The 20,322-nt window shown below is 46.3% G+C and overlaps 1 protein-coding gene across 3 annotated transcripts in view; it reads left to right on the top strand.

Moving 5' to 3' along the window:
- The window catches only part of GPD2 (glycerol-3-phosphate dehydrogenase 2), a 1,236,906-nt gene that overhangs the window by 570,915 nt on the left and 645,669 nt on the right, over positions 1 to 20,322 (top strand). The gene's annotated exons all lie outside the window — the stretch shown is intronic.

Here is a 20,322-nt window from a genome sequence, read left to right as displayed (position 1 = left end):
ATCCCTTAAAGTAGGATTCATTCCTAAAGTACCCGAACCTCTTGTTCTGGGTAATGACTATCCATCTATGAATAGAATAATACAGAAGACCTGAACAGAGGGAGAGGAATAGAGGAAAATGCCCCCTTTTTCCCAGCTATCAGACCAGGAATGGCACCAAGGAAAACCCAGGAAGAGTAAAGGACAGAAGAGAAAAAGAAAGACTGGGTCCGGATTGCTTTAGCCCGATTCGGCATGTCCAGCATTTGGGAGCTTAATCGAGGCTTGCATGCTGCCCAAAAGGAAGACCCCACTCTTCGAGAGCCTTGGAACAGATCATCTTCCATGGAAGATTCAGACAAGCAGTGCACAGATTTTTTATAAAGAAGGGATTAATATATCGAAAACTGAAGTCGAAGGGTGGAGCTGGAGAGAGCTGGAGGAAGCTGGAGGATGTTAAAAGGAAGCTCAAGATAAACGCAGACGGAAGGAGACGAGAGACCAAAGGAAGACACCAAGGATGGGGAGGAGATGGGAGGACAGAAGTGAGGACTAGTGGACTCCCCAGGAGATGCTCAATTGCCGCCGCAACTCGGGAGAGTTGCAACACTAGCCGAGAAAGACTCAAATCGGGGTAAAGCTGAGTGGGAATTTTAAACGGGGACGAGTCAGAGCCCTGTGAGGAGTGGGGTGGAGAAACGCTGAAGAGCTGTTTTTTTTCTTTCTCTCACACCGCATTGATCTCCCCGATCGTTGTGTGGGTCTTGACCAGAAAGGCTAATACTGTTAGTGTTAAAAGCGGGTGTTTTTTTTTCTTGTTTTTCCTTTGGCTTTATTGGGACATGAGCACGAGGGATATGAGTCTAAAGATGTGGATCCTTTCCGCATCACAGCGGGCTCTTCACCCGGTTTGTAACGAATACAATGCTGTGTGTTTCGATCAACCAACGCTGATGTGTAATGTTCTTCTGATGAAGGGCTTCATTCAGCCCGAAATGCATTTGGACCAATAACTCATTAACAATTTGGGAGCAAAAACTCTTGTTAATATAAACAGAAATATTTGAAGTAATACATTCTACACAATGAGAAAAGATTAACTTGTTTTACTTTCGACCAAAGTTGGATTACACCATCGATTATATACCTTGCGACCCCTGACCCTCCTGGTAGGTCGCTCCCCCTCCACGCAGCTCCTCTGTGCCCCTGCTGGCGCTGATGAGACGTACTGGTAAGTGTGCTCATCCTCTGTTTTCTTTGATTCTGTGCCACTCGTTTTTCCCCCTCCATTGTGACCCGTTTTTCTCTGCTTCCTGTGCCACTCGTTCTCCCCCCCTTAGTGCCCCGTTTTTTTGCTCTGTGCCTCTGTCTTCCCCTCTTCTGTGCCCCATTTTTGCTTTCTGTACCACTCGTTCTCCCCGCCGCTGTGCCCCCTGCGGCCCCCCCCCCTGCCCACTCGCTGCTCCCGCCTCCCAGCTGCTCCTCCCTCCTATATAGCGCTTGTTGACGCACGCTATTCGGGAAGCCTACAAAGGATTAGTGGTGAATTAATATGGTGAAATATTAAGTAATTTCAGTGGTGGATATTAGTCAGTTACTTGGAGTGAGAAGGATAGCGGAGGGATAAAAGGGGAAGAAAGATTTGCATTCATATAGCACTTGTTACCCCTGATGGGTGTTGAAGCGCTTTTCTGGCGAGTAGCACGCCACTCTGGAACCCATAAAGAATTACTATTGAATTAGTATAGTAAAATAAATATGAAGTAATTTGAGTAGTGGATATGTTATTCAGTTATTTGGGTAGTATATTAGTATAGTTTAATATGGAATTTGAGAAGTGAACATGTTAGTCTGTTAATTTCGATTGAAAAGGATAGTGGAGGGATGAAAGAGTGACAGATTTTTTTAGGAGGAGGCTTTTGGGTGAGTAAAAAGGAGTTTTGGAGGGGAGGACTCAGAGGGAAGAGTTTAGAAAGCTTTGTTTTAGGGGATCGGTATAGTAAAAGAGGTGTCAGATGATGCAAGGAGGGTTAGAGTAGGAGAGCGTCTAGAAAGGGTTATTTTGGCAATCATAGTAGTGGTATGGGGTAAACCAGAGAGTGGATGTAGAGGATATATTGATAGATGTATAGGATCAGAGATAGGGTAGTGCATTGGAAAGAGTAGTAGAAAAGTTTGAGATGAGTCAGAAGGTTGGGCTAGAAGATATATTGTACGAAGTATAGGCTGAGAAATAGGGCAGTGTATTGGAAATGCTAAATTAGAAGAAAGTGATAAATATATAGATCCATAATTACATTGAAAGTATATAGATACATAAAGAAGGTAAATATTTGTAGATTAAAGATATTGATAGGGGCACAGGATGAGAAATAGGGTAGTGCATTGGATATGCTTTTTCAGGAGAAAAGTAACAGACACACAGATCCAAGTACTTGGAAGGTACATAGATTCACATTATTATTATTATTATTTGTTTTCTCTCAACAACGTCATTATTGAGGGAGGAGCTTTGCGGGCATCCGAGATGGCCGCGTGAGCACAGCGCTCCCCGGACCCCCGCCGCTCCCGGCATAATATCCTGTATGAATCCTGATTTTTCGCGAGGATTTATATAGAGGACGTTGGGCTGATCTACCTGGACCTTTCAGAAATTGATTTGGACACCGGGTGCCTGAGTTATGGTGAATTGAACTTTTGGGCTCCGCCCTTGAGGTGCGCCCGGGACTGGGTGAGGTTCGGTGGCCGTCTTGGAGTTGAACAACAACGGCAGGGGGATTTGACTGGTGGGTCCCCTTCTTAAGTTTCGGTTTCGATTCTGCCTCAGACTGGGAAATTGGTGAGAGGGTCGGGCCAGAACTGGTGCCAGGACACACGTCGGCTGTCGGGCCTTTGGCTGGACTATTTTCCTCGTTTGCTGCCTCTATCCTAGTGATACCCCTTGGCGGTCCTTTGGTCCCGGGGTCTCCATTTCTGGTGCCCGGTCCGTTGACCCTGCTGAATCTTCTTGTGACGCATCTTCAAAATGGCGGGCAGAGGGGACCGGGAGACGCGCAAGACGAAGACACCTCTGCGCGGGGGTCCGGTCCAATCTAATGTTATGGACCGTTATACCCACTCTAAGGGGTCCCCCGGAGCTGTCCTGCCCGGTCCCAGTGCGTCTGACCACGTAGTGGATGCGTCGACGGAGCCCTCCTTGCAGGACATCATGGGCGCCATTTCTGGCATGAGGGAGTCAATAGGCCAACAGTACGAAACCTTGGCCCACAAACTTGACACTGTGGCAATCGAGGTGAATCTGATTCGTGCCGACCTCTCCAAAACGAACGAAAAGGTGAAGTCATTGGATGTCAAATCCTCCAGCCTCACGACGGACGTCTCTGAGATACAGACGGAGATTGGCAATCTCCGTAGGGTGAACGATTTCATGACCCGGCGCTTGGAGGACTTTGAGAACAGGGCACGTCGCTGTAATGTTCGCGTGGTTGGTGTGCCGGAGAACCCAGAACCCCACTCGGTTGATCTCCTGGTTGAAGACCTGATCCAGAACCACCTATCTCCATCTGGCCTTAGTAAATTTTTCACAGTGGAGCGTGCACATCGTGTTCCGGGGGGCCAGGGTAAGCCAGGCGCCCCGCCGAGACCTATTGTTGCGAAGCTTTTCCACTATAGAGATCGGGACGCTATCCTGCAGGCTTCGCGGGTGAAGGGCCCGGTGGCCTTTGAGAATGCCACGGTGAATTTTTATCCGGACTTTTCCCAACAGGTCCAGAAGCAGCGGATGGGATTTCGTGGTGCCAAGAAGCGTCTTAGGGACATGGGGATGCGTTACTCTATGCTCTTTCCGACCAGGCTGCGGGTTGAGTATAATGACCGAACTTTCTTCTTTGATCGGCCGGATGCTGTGAATGACTGGCTGGACTCCCTGCCTAGCCGACCTCCTGAGACTGAGTCCGATGCCCACCCGGGCGGTGCTGAAGGTGGTGTAGAAAGCTGAACATTTCGTCTATACCTGGTGCCTTGTTTTGAATGACTTTTCCAGGGGTGTATGCCTATGTTCCTCTACTGCTTATGTGTTTGATGTATGTTCTTTTTCTCGTCATGGGTCTTGATCGGGGGGCGGGTGGGACGGAGCCTTTCCTCCTCCGGGGTCTTTGTGTAGAATAGGGGTTCTTGGGCGACAGGCACACTGCAGGTTGGGGTGGCTTTTTAGCTTTTTGCAGGGGTGCAGGGTGGGGGGTGTTTTCTTGTTATTTGGGGGGAGGGTGGTCGGGAAGTTTGTTGTTTGTGTGTTCTGTTTTCAAGGCGACTTTATCCTGTATTTGAAAATGTTTCTGGTGTCATGCTCATTGGTGGGGGGTTTTGGCTTTGTCGGGTGGGATGGGGGGTAGCGGGTTGAGATTTGTTTCGTGGAACGTTAACGGTCTGGGAGATCGTATCAAACGAAGTGTGGTGTTGAAATGTATACGACGTTTATCTCCTGATATTGTTTTCCTGCAGGAGACTCATTTGGTAGGCAATGTTTGTCATGCAATGAATAGGTGGGGCTATCGCCTCGTGGCACATTCGGGGTTTACCTCGGGTTCTAGGGGTGTGGGTATCCTTGTTCGGGCTTCCCTCCCCCTAGCTATTGATGATGTGATTCAGGATGACCGGGGGCGGTATGCTGTCTTTGTGGGTCGCTATGAGGGTCGTGCCCTCTCCTTATTTACTGTTTATGTGCCCCCCGGCTTACAGACTTCTACCTTTTCAGATTTGGGCCGTGTCTTGTTGGACCTCCCTGATAGTACTCTCTTTCTGGCTGGTGATTTTAATTCGGTGTTCTCTGGTCTCCACGATCGCCACCCCCCTAGAGATACTCCTGCGGCCCAACAGTGGTTGGGTGGATTTTTGGATACCTTTGGCTTGGTGGATTGCTGGAGGCTTTTGCACCCCACTCAGCTTCAGTACACCTTTCATTCTGGGGCCCATGGGAGTCTGTCTAGGCTGGATTATTTCCTGATGCCTGCGGCTCAGTCGCCAGCGGTGCGTGAGATTGTACACCTACCCAGGGGTATCTCTGACCACTCTCCGCTCTGGCTTCGTTTTGAGGTTGGAGTGGAGGCAGTGGGCCGGGTGGCTCCCATCAATCCGTGGTACCTTACCTCCCCCGAGACCCGCGGCCTTTTGCTTAAATCTTTGGACGCGTATTTTCTGGATAACGAGGGGTCTGTTTCCTCGGCTGTGTCCCTATGGGAGGCCTTTAAGACGGTGATTCGTGGGCAGGCCCTCTCCCTTATTGTTGAAGCTAAGAGGGCGAGGAATAGAGAGGTGGTGGATCTTGAGGGAGAGATTTCTGCATTGGAGGATGCTTTGGAATCTGGTGTCACGTCTGCGAAACTCCATGCCCTGGGTCTGAAACAATTTGCCTATAAGTCCATGGTCACAGATGCTGCTAAAGTGATGTTTCGGGAGCAACAGGGACGTTTGTATGATGTGGGTGACAAAGCGGGTAAATTGCTGGCATGGCTGGATAAGAAGGAGAGGGCTAATCGTGTGGTACCCGTGATTCAGTCTTTGCGTGGTGAGAGTGTGACGGACCCGATTGGAATAGTTGACCGTTTTGCTGAGTACTTCCGTGTGGTGTATACCCCTGTGTCTGTGAGAGATGTGGCTGACTCTCGCCTTCTATTGCGTGATATAGCTCTGCCCAGTGTTTCCGATTTGGATCGTGTGGCGTTGGACTCCCCCTTTACTGTTGATGAGATAGCTACTGCCATCCGTTCACTCCGTTCGGGCAAGGCATTGGGCCCGAACGGGTTGCCAATTGAACTGTACAAATTGCGCCCCGACAGGGTGGCTCCGTATCTTCGCGCCATGTTTCTAGAGTCCCGGGAACGGGGTATTCTCCCTTATGATCAGCGACTGGCCACGATAGTTGTCATCCCCAAGGATGGTAAACCGCGAGATCTTTGTTCCTCCTACAGGCCCATATCCCTGCTAAATGTTGAACCCAAGGTATTGGCGAAACTCCTGGCGTCCCGCCTCCTGACGGTCATTAGTGGCTTGGTCCATCCTGATCAATCCGGATTTATCCCGCATCGCAACACGGCTCTGAACCTACGTCGTCTTCACGGCGCGATCGCGAGGGCGGGGCTTCTGACGGAGCCGGCCATTTTGGCATCGTTGGATGCCTCAATGGCTTTTGACACGGTGGAATGGCCTTATCTTTGGGCGGCTCTTGAGAAATTTGGTTTCAGGCCTGAGTTTATTGGTTGGATCAAGTTATTATATGAGGAACCTCTGGCACAAGTAGTAGTCAATGGTAGGGTTTCGGCTCCTTTCACCCTTGGTAGAGGTACCCGTCAGGGATGCCCCTTGTCTCCGTTGCTTTTTGCACTCGCCCTGGAACCATTGGCTGCTTGGCTTCGGTGGGAACCTTCGCTCAAGGGGATTCGCTGGTCTCCGGACTTTGAGGACCGCGTTTCACTTTACGCGGACGACATTCTGTTATATCTCACCTCCCCGCGCAAATCTCTGTCTGTTTTATTTGACGTTCTTGCTTCCTTTGGTGCCAACTCAGGCCTCGTTATTAACTGGGCCAAGTCCTGCGTGTATGTTCTTTCGGGTGTTTTGCCCCCGTTGCCGAGCAGACTTCCTATCCAGGTGGTCCAGTCTGGCTTCAAATATTTAGGGATCTTTATTACGTTGGACTCCTCGCTCCGCTTTGAGCGTAATCTCCTCCCCCCGTTGCTTAGATTGCGACTGGATGTGGCCCGTTGGCGTAAGCTTCCTTTGTCTCCTCTGGGCAGGGCGGCCCTGTTTAAAATGATGTCCTTGCCGCGGTTCCTTTACGCGCTCCAGAACTCCTATGACGCAATCCCCAAGACCTATTTCCGAGAGATCGAGAGTCTTCAAAGGCAATTGATTTGGGACGGGCGTCCACGTATTGCCCTTGCGAAACTCACCATCCCTTGGTACGACGGGGGCATGGCGCTCCCCGATATCAAGCGATATTACTGGGCTTCCTAGTTGTCTACTATTAATCACGTGATGTTTTCACCGGGTCGGAATCCTGCGTTCGAGATGGATAGACTTCAGCTGCCGGGTGGGGACTTTAATAGAGCGCTTTATTCTCGATCAGCCGGGCGCCATCTTGTGGGCCCATCCAGGATTGCAGTAACTGTATGGCGAGCCGCGAATGTGAGTCTGGGATGGGAGGATCGACTGACGCTGGCGAAGCCGCTTTATGCCTCGGAACGTTTGGGCTGTCTCTGGTCTACCAAGGGTTTCGACCGCTGGGATATGATTGAGATTTGTAAGGTGGGTGATGTATGCTCGAAAGGTAGTGTGAAGTCGTTCCAGGCCCTCCAGGCGGAATATGGTTTGAATGGTAGGGAATTTTTTCGTTATCTGCAGGTCCGACACGCCCTCGCCTCAGTTTTGACTCCTGATGAGGCCCTGCCCGAGTCTTCCCCCCTCGAAGATCGTGTCCTTGATGGGCACCTGCCTGATAGCACTATTTCCCTGATCTATAAGAAGCTGATCAATAATCGGGCGGACTTATTGGCCCGACTTTGGGAGGCTTGGGTCAGCGATGGGTTGGAACTGGACGACGAAGATTGGCAATCGGCACTCTCTTCTCCCAAGGAGGTAGCCATTCCTGCCCGTCTCCGTTTGGTTCAACTTAAGATCCTTCATCGAGTGTATGTCACTGGTCCGCGTCTGGTGACGATGGGCTTTTCTTTGGATGGGTTATGTAAGCGTGGTTGTGGGTCGAGTGCTACCTTTTTACACATTCTTTGGGAGTGCCCGGTTGTGGCGGCTTACTGGACTGCTGTGCTTGAGGTGATGACTGACGTGACTGGTGTGGCCCTGCGGCCGGAGCCTCGACGATGTCTGTTGAATGTGTGGGAGCCCACTGACTACTCTGTGGCCCAGACCAGATGGGCTACCTTGGGTTACATGATTGCGAAACGGGATGTTGCGCAACTCTGGGGCGCTTCCAGGCCCCCTGAGGTCTCGAAATGGGAGGATAACATGGACTGGTCCATGTTTCGTGAGAAGACTGTTTATGTGGCCAGGGGCAGACCCAGGGCGTGGACGAGGATTTGGGGCCAGTGGAATGAATATCGTGGGGATATCTGTACCCCTCCCCTTGTAGGCCCTGCTGAGGTTATCTTATCTCCCTAGGCGAGCGTTCCCGGAACCCTTTCATGCTGTTTTTTTGCATTATCGATTCTCCCCGCTGCTCCCCTTCCCCCCCCCGACCTTGTTGGAGCCTCAGGGCTCTGGGTATGTTCTCCTGTTCGTGGACCATAACCTCCGTTCTTTGGGCTGACCTTAATTACCATGCATTCGCCTTTTTAGTGTTTGTTTTGCTTTTTGTATAAAATAAAAATTCAAAATGCTCTGTGACATGTGGGGAGTAATGCTTTATGCTGGATTTGTACCTGACCACGGGTGTACATTACTAATTCATGCCTTGTGCCTTATTATTAGCGGCCAGCCCGTGAGGTTGTAGGCCCATTCTTGTATTTTTCTATGCTTGCTCAAATAAAGGTTTTTGAAAAAGAAAAAAAAAAAAAAAAAACTTCATTATTTTACATGTTTATAAAAGTAATACACAAAGATAGGTACATATCTATAGTGAAAAAAATGGTTGTATACAGAGGGATATGCTGTAAATTTCTGTTTGCGTATGGTGCTTATGTGAGGAAGAGACAAATCTTGAGTAGTTTTCTGAAGATAAGGTGGTTGTCGGTGGACCTTATGTTGGGGGGTAACGCGTTCCATAGTTTGGCTGCTTGAACAGAAAAGGATGTGCCACCCATGTTTTTTTCTTGCATGGTGGGATTTTGAGGCGAGATGATCCTTTAGTGTGGATGTTCCTTTGTTGAATGTGTTTGGTGATTTTATTCCTGATGAAGAGTGGTCCCATTCCATGTATTGCTTTGTGGGCGATACAAAGCAGCTTGAACGTGGATCTTCTGGCAACCGGTAACCAATGCAGGGCTTTCAAGGCAGGGGAGATGTGGTCTCGCGGTTTGATATGCAAGAGTAGTCTGGCAGCCAAGTTCTGAATCCGTTGTAGTCTTTTCATGGTCCTTAAAGGTAATCTGTGGTAGAGGCTATTAGCGTAATCGAGTTTGGACAAAACAAGGGTGATGGTAGCTTGGACCTTGGGTGGAAATCCCAAATGAGGGAAAATAAGTTGCAGCGGTTTTATAGTAGCAAAGCTTGATCTTGCTGGTTTATCCTCTTGGGCATTCATCGATAGCTTGGAGTCAATCATTCCGAGGTTTCTTACTTCCTTCGATACTTTAGGCAGTGATCCCAGTTCATCAGGCCATGCAGCAAGCGGGTTGTAATGTTTCCAATCGCCACACGTGAGTATTTCAGTTTTTGAAGCATTCAATTTGAGATGGCTCCTGGTCATCCACTGATCCACGGCTCTGAGACAACTGAAAATTGGTGATTTTCCAATGTCTTTGGGGCATTCAAGTGGAAGTAGTATTTGTGTGTCTTCTGCATAGTTATAGCACGTAAGGTGAAATGTATTGATCTCAGATTGTGCTGGAACAGATATATGAAAAGGGCTGGGAAGCGCCGACCGTACGCCCCGGAGATTCCGTTGGGAATGCTCACTGCCTTGCCACACGGGGGTGATTGGTCCCAATTGTTGGAATGGGAGGACCTGGGCTTGCAGATGGTAGGTGACCTGTATGTGGATGGGGTGCTGGCCCCGTTCCAGACCTTGCAGGAGCAGTTCGGCCTGCCGGGTGGCTCCTTCTTGCTGCATGCGGCGGTGGTCGCGGCTCTGCGGAAGCACTGGGGGGGCGGATTAGCTGAACCGGAGGTGTCGGCGGTGGGCCAATATGTGGTGATGGCCGCGGGCACTGTCATGGCGGTGACCTGCCTCCACAATAGGATGCTGAACGAGGGTCTAGCTCCGTTGGTCGAGTTGAAGTCGCGTTGGGAGGCCAGCATCGGTAGACCAATTCCGGACTCTGTTTGGGGTCAGGTGCTACACAGGGCATGGAAAGAGACAAGGAATGCGAGATTCCAACAGGTGCATTATTTTGTGCTCCATAGGGCATATTTGACCCCGGAGAGGCTACGTAGACACTTCCAAGTGCTTGACGCCATGTGCCCGAGATGTTTGGAGCCCGAGGCAGATTTTGATCACATGCTGTGGGGTTGCCCGAGGTTGGGGGACTACTGGGCCGAAGTGGGAGACCTCTTGAATGTTGTCACGGATCGGGAGGTGGATTTTGATATGGCTGCGTGCCTGCTTCTTTGGTTCCCGCATACCAAAAAGACCAAGGTGACGAGTAAATTCATTGGGTTGGGTCTGATACTGGCGCAGCGAGAACTCACTTGGCATTGGAAGTCTAAAGAGGGGCCGTCTGCACGGAGGTGGAGGAACGAATTGGTGAAGTGGTCGGGCTGTGAGAGTGTGTCACGAATGCGCCTGGCGACTAGGACGGGTAATGAAAAGAGCTTGGATCTGGCACGGTCATGGGAGAGGGTGGTGCAGGCACTGAGGGATCACCTAATTGAAGGCGAGGAAACAGAACAGTTATGAACAGGGATTCCGTGTGACCGCTTGTTTGTTTAAACTTCCTGATAGTTGTCAACCTAGAGCAGGAGGGGATTGAGGATACCCGCGTTAGCAGCAGTTGGGGGGGGGGGGCTTAGAGTAGGAGTTGTGAGAAGGAGTGGGTTGCCAGCGACTTCCCGGAACCGGTTAGCCCAGGAACATAGTCGTGTTGATTTTATGATATGACGTTGAAGTGACCTGGGATTGGGTGGGGAAGGGATGGTTGGTTGTTTTGGGATAAAAGCAGAAAAGAAGTACTACACTTGACCCGTGTCCCGCATAGGGTGTGCACCGAGGTACCTCCAGCGAACTGTTTCATTGACGCGCCGCCCAGCCTCCGGGATGTGGGCTAATCGGCTGTGTATTGCATTGCTATAAGTGCTGTATGATGGGACCTGCTGGGGCATGGGTTGCTTTGTTGGTTGTGTTTCTTCCTGATTCTGCAATAAAAATATATTTAAAAAAAAAAAAAGGTGAAATGTATTGATCAGTGCCGGTAATGACTTCATGTAGATGTTGAAAAGCATGGGCGAGATGATAGAACCTTGAGGGACCCCTGCTTTTGTGGAGTAAGGTTTGGACGAGAAAGGTGGGGTATGGATGACATTAGTTCTGTTTCGAAGGTAAGACGCGATCCAGTCTAGAGCAGTTCCCTCTATGCTGGCATCATAGAGTCTTTGTTTCAGAGTGTCATGGTCAACCGTGTCAAAGGCAGCTGAGAGGTCCAAGAGGAGTAGCGCAGCAACCCAGTTGCGGTCAACTGTATTCTTTAGGTCATCCCAGATGGCAAGGAGGGCAGATTCAGTGCCTCTTCCCGGACGGAATCCTGTTTGGAAGTCTGAAAGTATGTCATTCTCTTCAATTAATTGTGACATCTGGGCGAGCGCTGCTCTTTCTATAAGTTTGCCCAAGAACGGTCCATTTGTAATGGGTCTGTAGTTTTCCGGGTTCAGCGGATCCAAGTTTGTTTTCTTCAGTAAAGGGCGTATGTATGACTTTTTGAGTTCTTCTGGAAATATTCCAGTATTTAAGGAATCATTGATTCTTCTTACTGGAGTGGCAGCAGAGGTTGTTAAAAGAATTGTCTTGAAAGTTTGTGGCGTACAGGGGTCAGAAGGGCTGCCGGCAGGCCTACTTGCTTTGACCAGGTCAATAAATTCATTGTGTGAGATGTGTTGGAAGGAACGGAGAGGCTTGATTAGAGCATTCTTGGATTGTTGGTTTGTACAAGGGTTAGTGCTGGTGCTTTGTTTCGGTTTTAAGTACGATTCCAACGTGTCTGCTTTGTCCATGAAATGATTTGCCACTTTGTGAAATCTTGAGTAAAAGGATGAGTTCCTACTAGGCAATTTGGTTTGCGAAATTCATTGAGTTCATTGAGTATTTGATAGAATTCTTTATTTGCACATTTAGCGTTTTGAATTCTGTCTGAATAGTACTTTTTCTTAGCTTTTTTGATAGCAGACTTGTATAATCTGTTAATTTTCTGTAGGTGAAGTTTGTCTTGTTTGGTGTTTGTTTTGAGCCAGGTTGCACCTTTCTAATTTGTTGTTTTATGTCTTTTATTTCTATGTTTCTCCAAGGCGCTTTTTTTGTTTTGTTCTGTTGTGTGGTTTTGAGTGGTATTAGGATGTCAAAAGCTTCCTGTAGCCACTCATATAGATTTTGAACAGAATTTATGGATTTCCAGATTTGTACTGGATGTTAGTTGTGTTTCCAAGTGTTCCAAATTGAGTTTGTTCCACGGCCGATAGGTGGATGGATGTAAGGTAGTTTTAGGTGAATCACTTAGCGTTGTTTTATGTTGGAAGGCAAGCAAGTGGTGGTCTGACCATGTGACTGGAGTTATAGTTTGAAAGGTAACTAGTTCAGTATTAGCAAAAATGACATCTAGGATATGTCCAGCGGTGTGTGTTGGATTGTGGACAATCTGATGCAGGTTCAATGCGCCTAGGCCGGTGATTATAGTTTTTGGATGGGTCATATTGGGTTTATCAAACCAAATGTTAAGGTCACCCAGAACGCATAGGTTGGAGTGTATTACCATCAGGTTTGAAGCTGTGTCTAGAAGTGCGTCTGGGAATGTTGCCTTTCTAGGTGGAGGTCTGTAAAGGAGCAGGAAGTTACAGGAGGAAGATGGTGTAGGATTGCATCTTGTTAGAAGAGCCTCACAATTCTTTATGGAGATGTCAGTTTTAGTGATATGTATTGTTTGCCTGAATACGATAGCTAGACCACCTCTTTTTTTGGCTATACGATTTTGGGTGATTATTTGATAGCCTAGAGGAATGGCTTCATGCAGGACTGGAGCCATATCTTCTCCCAACCATGATTCGGTTATGAATAGTATGTCTGGTTTTGCATCAGTGAGAAGGTCGTAGATGTAATGCTTGTTTTTAGAGAGGGATCGAGCATGTATTAGTAGACAGTTTAGTGAGTGGCCTTTGGTGATAGTGGGACTTTGTTTGGTAGAAGAGTGATCAGTATTGTGTGGGTTTGTAGCAGGTGTGTGTTTTAGTGCTAGTATTAGCTGTATTAGGATAGCAATCGTGTAGCTGTTCTGTATCTTGTTCCTCATCCAGCATGCTAAGAAGGCATTTTGATGGGTCTGCATGTGTATGGGTTGGAGATGGTGTTTGAGAGTGAGTTGGAGTGCTGTGTTGCTCTTGTGGTGTACATTGTTGTGAAGTAGACATGGGGAAGCAAAGTTGTGAGGTGTGGCATGTTGCTTATATTTTTTGCGTGTGTTAAAGTTGGAAGGTGTATGAGTCAGGAGAGGTGGTGCAGCATGTGGGTCATGTAGTAATGTTCTAAATTATCCAATGGATGAGAGGCGGTTAGAAGAGAGGTGCTGTATTGCTGTATCTGTGTTAGGTGTGGTGGAAGAGTGAAAGCTTGGCATTGGAGTTTGTTCCTTTGTGTGGTTTGAAAGGTGGGTACATGTTTGTATTTTGTAATGGTAAGTATTATGAGTTGTTGCGCTTTGAAGATCTTTTTGTGCTGGTGTGTGTGATATGTTTTGCTTTTGAGGAGTAGTGAAAAAGGGTGCTGATGTATATGTTTCATGCAATGGATTTGGTTGTGTAGTATTGTTTGTGAGAGGAGGTTGTGACGTAGAGGGGGTGGTGATGTGTTTATGAGTAGAGTGTATGTTGTGTGTAGGAGGGAATGAAGTAGAGGTGAGAGTGTTTATCTTAGACTGGTGTGTTGCAAGAGTTACAAAGTGTGGTGGTGTGCAGTGAACAACAGCAATTTGTGTTCGTATCTATGCTATGTTTCTGGTTATTTGTATAACTCTGAGATCATTAATTACTTGGCCTCACGTTGCTTTGTCCAGACATCAGTCTGTCACTGTGATTCAACCAGGGAATGGTCTCCATTTGATTGTTTTGTTCCTGAACCACATTGATGTTGGTGTGTTCTTTAGAGGGTATGGGTTACCCTCACAATGGTGTTCTGTGAGAGGAAAGCGGGTATTGGAATGTCTCAGTTTATGTGTGAATGTCATGTTGTAGGGGCTTGTCTGTACATTGTGGTTGGCAGCGGGGTTCAGTTCTGAAGGCCCTCTGCATAGTTGATGTTAACTATGGATGTGTTGCCACAGAAGATCAACAGGCTTTGTGAACTTTCAAAAGAAGATTGTCACATGTCTGTGTTTCTAGTGTAAAGTTTGTGGATTCTCATCTGTGTATCTTTTATTAGAAATATGTTCCTTTGAGTCCTTCTTCCCTGGACTCTTTTTAGTTGCAATAGGTGGGTATATTCAAGATGAAAGTCTTCTGCCACATTAAACTTGGGCTCTGACAACGGGGTGTGTGTAGGGGTGTGTACTATGGTAATCCTGTTGTCCTCTAATATTGAATACTAAAATCCAGTTTGAGTCAGCCACTATATTCACAAAATTGGGGGTCTCTAGCAACAAAACAGTGGATATACAAGAATTGTGTTAGTATCCTGATTTTTCCTTTCAGGCGCGCTCTTTATTATATGTAAAACCTAGAAACAGAAGTCTGGTAGCACAAAAGGAAGGTGTTCTAGCAACCTAGACGGTGGATAGACCAGAATTGTTTTAGCATCCGGTTTCCCTGATCTACCGACACCTTCCTTGTCCTTCATTCCATATTCTCACCGCTTCCAGGTATTCATTTGCCATCCCCCTCAATCCCCTCTGTTCTGCCCTCCTCATTTCTTGGCCTCATATCTACTTGCCTCCTTTCTTGTATAGCACCCTTTACTCAGTAACCTGGTCCTGATGATGGTCCTATTCCGCAAGGATAGAAACGCCGACGACATTCCAGGGCAACTTGTGGCGCCTTTTACCATAGTTCACTAAATTGCCTAAATTTGTACAAAATTCATGAAAATAATTACCTGTGACCCACAAGTTCCTTTGTATCTATGTGTCACGTCTTCACTTTGTGACTTCACTGTTTTCACTTGTCACCTGCGCCGTCCACTTAGTGTCCTGAGCACTTGTGTGCACAAAGTTTGTCGAGTTACTTACGTATTCATTGCTTACAGTGCAGATACAACTGCTCCCAATTCATCCGTACCCTTCGAGCTCTTGTTTTTTCTTGTATTCATTCAAATACATGATGCCTTTGGCACATTCAACCAAACTATCAGTCTTCCTACCTTCCTTACTTGCAATGTTTTGGGTATGCCTAATTACATTTGTATATGTCAAGATACTCCCTAGACACTAACCCTGTCCATGTGGAACCCTTCTCATCTCTTCAGACCCCAGCTGGGATAAAACTGTCCCTAGCTTACCCGCAGCTTTATTCCAGCAGATTTCCTACCTGGGCGTCATGCAGGCTGTTGCACCTGTCTCAGTACAGGAGGCAGCCAATTCCCTGAACTGTTACTAGTATGCACAGCGGAATCTGCAAACGAGGTCTCAGGGACTGACTATCCGAGTTTCTCCCTTTCACTAGTTGATCATTTTTACAAGCGGTAGGTGCAGGCTTCCCTATTCTGTCTTGTTTGATACATTTATCTGTAGAGTTTAGAGTTCCAGTGATGCCTGAAAGGTATGCAAGCTTGCGGAGTGTTGGTTGCTCATTTCCCTGAAGAGTATGGGAATTTGGGAAGACGGGAACACCAGGGTAAATACCATAGGCAATCATCTGGTTGTAAAGAGACCAATCTGAATAGTCTTAAGTCCTCAGGCATCAAAATGTAGGATGCCTGACATCTTTCTCCAATCCTAGTTGTGATGGTATGTGTGCGCCCGTCAGTCTGCAGTTGTCTAGCCCCGACTAGAGTTGGGCACACTGTGGAACGCGGTAGGGGCACAATAAAGGGCACAGAACTCTGCCTGTTTCATTACAAGATTTATGGGCAAAGAGCGATGTCCGTGGCTACTTGCTACCCATCTGCAGTACTTGGGCCACAGACACTCATACATTCATTCATACAGGCACATGGAGACAACAACCTTGCCTCGTGTCTGCCATTCACTTCCATAGTGGATATTCTCCAAATCTGGAGTCCACCGTGCTAGCATCCTGCCGAAGACACGTGAGCTGCAGGGTCGCCTGCCCAGAGTAACCAGGATGTGGTAGGGGATGTTTTAAGGGCACAGGGGCGTGCAAGTGGCAACTACTCTGGCCAAGGGATCATTGAATTTGACCGCATGTGTGCGCCATTCCCATGATGATTAGATGTTAAGGACAGGAGTCTTTGGAGAACAATATTCTGTTTTTCATTCTTTGAACAAGGAGGAAACTAGTCTGCCTTTATGTATTTGCAGCATATTAAACCATATTACTCTAAATCTTCTGAGCGTTTCTCAAACTACGCCTTCCGTCCCCTCGGCTTCCTTATGAAGATCCTCAGCCTAAGCAGCCTTTTAGCTCACAAAAAAATGAGATTTAATATTGCACGAAAAATTAAAGTTTCGACTTCGTGAGACTGCCATACAGCACACTGGCTTCTGTCCTACCTGACAAACGTGCAGAAAACGATCGCCCCAAAGCCTCTGCTAGCCTTTGAGTATTTCTGGTTTGCGGCTGTGTGATTAACCACTCGTATATTTACATATCAAACCAAACAATATTTAGTTATTTGCCCTCATTGTGGGTAATACATTTTGCATGCCATTCTACTCAACCTGTTTAATAAGAAACCGCTATCGTTTTTTTTTTTAATACTCCTAGCTATATGTTCTCCTCCTACAGCTACCATACGTGCACAATTAGTTTCTCTCGAGAGCCCTAGCCTGTGCTCCGTGGGGACCTTTGATTCGGCAATCTGTCTTTTCATTAAGGAGCCTTGCTGCGCTCTAATGCAGATCCTCGCAGTGGGAGTGTGGTGCTGCAAGCAGATGGGGTGGCTGGTGCAGCACAAATGTTCCAAGCACCAGCCACGGCAAATCAGACGTTACCAGGGGCTATATATGCTTGCTCTCCCTTAGCATCTGGAAACTAAAGCATATGCTGCATGTTAGCCTGGGTGTACACAACGTGTCCTATTTACTCAAGGTTTCCTTTGAAGGCACAACTTACAAGTTTGTTTCTTGGGGGTACTTGTCAGTCTGCATTTAGCATTTGTTGGGATGCGGATACTCCCGAACAGCAAAAAGGCAACATTTTGGGGGAAGAATGCGGCTGCTATCTGAGCAGCGGCCTGTCACTTCCATTCATGTAGCTCTAGGAAAACTAGGAAGGCGGTAGTACAGCTAAATGAGAGCCGAGATGTCCATGTAATGGCGAGGATGTTGTTTGAAGCATTTTTTCAAAGAAACATTGACATTTTCAAGTATTTCTTTGTGCGCAGGTTTATAAATAATAAAATACATGTTTATATCAACAATATGGCGTCATATAAATATGAACAATATAGCCTTTAAATGTGTTAATAGGTTTTCGTAGAGTTTGTTCGATATTTCAGAGTTAGGAGAAGCGGATTAATGTGCATTTAATGCAGTTATCATGGCATACACAACACCTTTCATGAGAGAGAATTTCATGTGATTTAAAATTTGGCTAACCCTGATTGGCGGATGTTTGGGAACCTACATTTTATAACGGTATTAATACGTTCCTATTAAAACTATCTATTAGCTTCTTCGGTTAGCTGGCTGAAACTTGCAATATATCTTTTATTCATTAGTAATCCCGAAAACTCACACAAACTTGATACTTTGTAAGCATTTCCTTTTCTGTTTGTGCCTTCTCAGCATGATTTATGATCAGCAGCACTGTTGGTAGCATTTACAAGTAATTAAGTTGTTTAGAGCTCAGTAAAGGGCAGGTGGGCGTGGCTTAGCACCACTGGGAGGATTAGGATTCATTTCTGCACAACTGAAGAGTCCAGAAAACTAGCAAACTAAACTTTTCTATTCGGGTGTATTTTACTGATGTGAGACAATTTGCAACGCATAATGGCTAAATGATGTACTCCTGCAGAAAGTATTGCATAGATAGCTACCAACTGGATAGATGTTGGAGAGGTCGCCTCAGATGGAGCCAGCTATTATTTTTAGCCAACCGCTTTCTGCATGCTGGTCATTGTAAGTTCAGTGAGAAGTGAACCTACAAGTCTCTGAATCCGTTGTGCTCTTAAAGTACTCTAGTAATTAAAAAGATGAACTGGTTGAAGGGTGCCCACATGTCATGGGGCGTCTTGGTAGGCGTGGGTTTGAGATGAAATGTATAGCAGAACCCTGGATGGAATATAAACAGTTTGTTTGTGTATTAGAATGGCAGGGGACTGGGTGTCAAGTTCTGGCCATGCTGATAAGTTAGTTAAAAAGGATGAAGTTGCAGCTTAGTTTGTAGTGGAATTTAGTAAAGCAGTGGTTAACCTTTTGTCTTCTGTGCACCCCCACCCACGCATTGCTGGAACCCGTGGACCTCCACTAAATCAATATTGGAATCCGGCTGTGATTACTGGAAGCCTGGGACCACGGTCTAAGCAGTTTCGAGGATTTGAGCCACAAAATGATACACAAAAAATAGAGAATCAAGAATTCATCAAGGAAATACACAAATGATAAAATATTTTACTTAATTAAAAAAACAATTATAAAAAGAAAATCTCAATATTAATGGGAAGGATGAAGTTCTTCTAAATTTAATTGAGGCAACTCATGGTGCGTACTATATTCTGTTTGATGCGTTTGCTATGCTCCCTCCTAACTCAGCTTTCAGCCTCCCTTTTCAAACTCCTTCGCATTTACAGAAGGTTTTACAATGTTCAAGTTTCATGTTGTCTTTATTTATATACGCTTTATTAATCTGTTGATATTATTTAATCTTCTAAGCAGTCTCTGTCCCCCTGAGTAGACTTCACAGACGGACTTCCCAGGGACCCTGGACTAGAGAATTGGTCATGTTGGGGCACGTGACATGAGACCACATTGATGCACCATCTCTCCTATTCGTTGTAGTGACTGCTACCACACTTCTTTACACTTCATATACATCTCAAATCTTTATCACACTGAAAGGATTGCCACATTTAATTGGGTCAAATAGCCATAGGGTAAACAGAGTGTGTTAGCCTTCAGCAATACCCTTTGTTTAACTCCACACACACTCCCTCAATGTGTGCTAATTTGAACCTCTTTAATGCTGGCATAACAATGCTATACCAGTCACCTAAAGTAGGTAATTGTGTCTCGCCCCATCTACTGCAATTAGATGGATTGTCTGGATAACTTCACATGGGTAATCTCCCTAACTCTCTGCAGTTGAAATTGGATGCCAGATCAGGTATTCTTCTCTGAGGCGTAGGACAGATTGGTCGGTGTTTCACTAGTCTGGTCCTGAGTGGGTTCTTAGTCTATCTAGATTTACAGCCTTCATTGATACTGCACAGAAGCTGTAGTTTTATTTTTAATTAATACATGTTTTGTGATCTATAAGCAACTTTTTCCATGCTCTAATTTTTCAAGAAAAAGATGTTCAAGAAAGTATTTTTGGTCTATTTTTGTGCTTTTCTATGAGCGCCTTTTTAAATAGCATTCTTACGTAATCAGCATTAACTTTTTGCTCATCATGCTGTTGTAAATAATGTAAACTAATGCATTCCAAGAAATCGTAACTTGGGAATATTTATATTTACCTTTTGTATGTTATAAGTTTAACCTTGAATGACGAACCATTGTTTTTGATAATAATTTTCGTAATAGCCATGCTATAAATATTTCCAAACCTTTGAATTTGCAATCAAGTGTTTAGAACAATTTATCATTAAGTAGAAACTGCTTTCAAGTTCAGAGTACTCGTGTAAATTAATGAGACTTAGTACAGTGTACAGTGTCCTAATGAGCCACAGTGTGTCACACAATTTAAGCTCCCTTTCACGTGAGGAGCCAATATCACACGGTGGCAAAGAACACAGCTGGAAATCATTGCACAGTTGTGGCTTTTCAACAGTTTTTGGATGATCAGAACAGTCGAGGCCCATGAAAGGGTGCTAAAAAAACTAGACCTTGGCGGTGAACTACACTCCGTTTGCAGAGTTTGCAGAAGTTTTTTGCACTCCCCACTACGCGGAGATTGCGGAGTGCAGAAAACTGCCCCCTCTACCCTATCCACTCCCCCTTCAGTCTCTCAACTTCCACACCCATGTTCTTCGGTGTAATCTTCTATGAGCACAAATAACACAGCTAATGAAGCTAGACTTCAATGACTGAGAGTTTGAAAAATACATCCATACATATTTTTCCAAATAGCAAAGTCACTTGTTATCATGCCTTGCCCTCAGTGAACTTTTCTATTTCAACAGTTTTTTTCTGGGTCTCCTATACA

The sequence above is a fragment of the Lissotriton helveticus genome, chromosome 3_1, assembly GCF_964261635.1.
Source record: "Lissotriton helveticus chromosome 3_1, aLisHel1.1, whole genome shotgun sequence".
NCBI lineage: Eukaryota > Metazoa > Chordata > Amphibia > Caudata > Salamandridae > Lissotriton > Lissotriton helveticus.
This window is presented reverse-complemented; position numbering and strand designations above follow the sequence as displayed.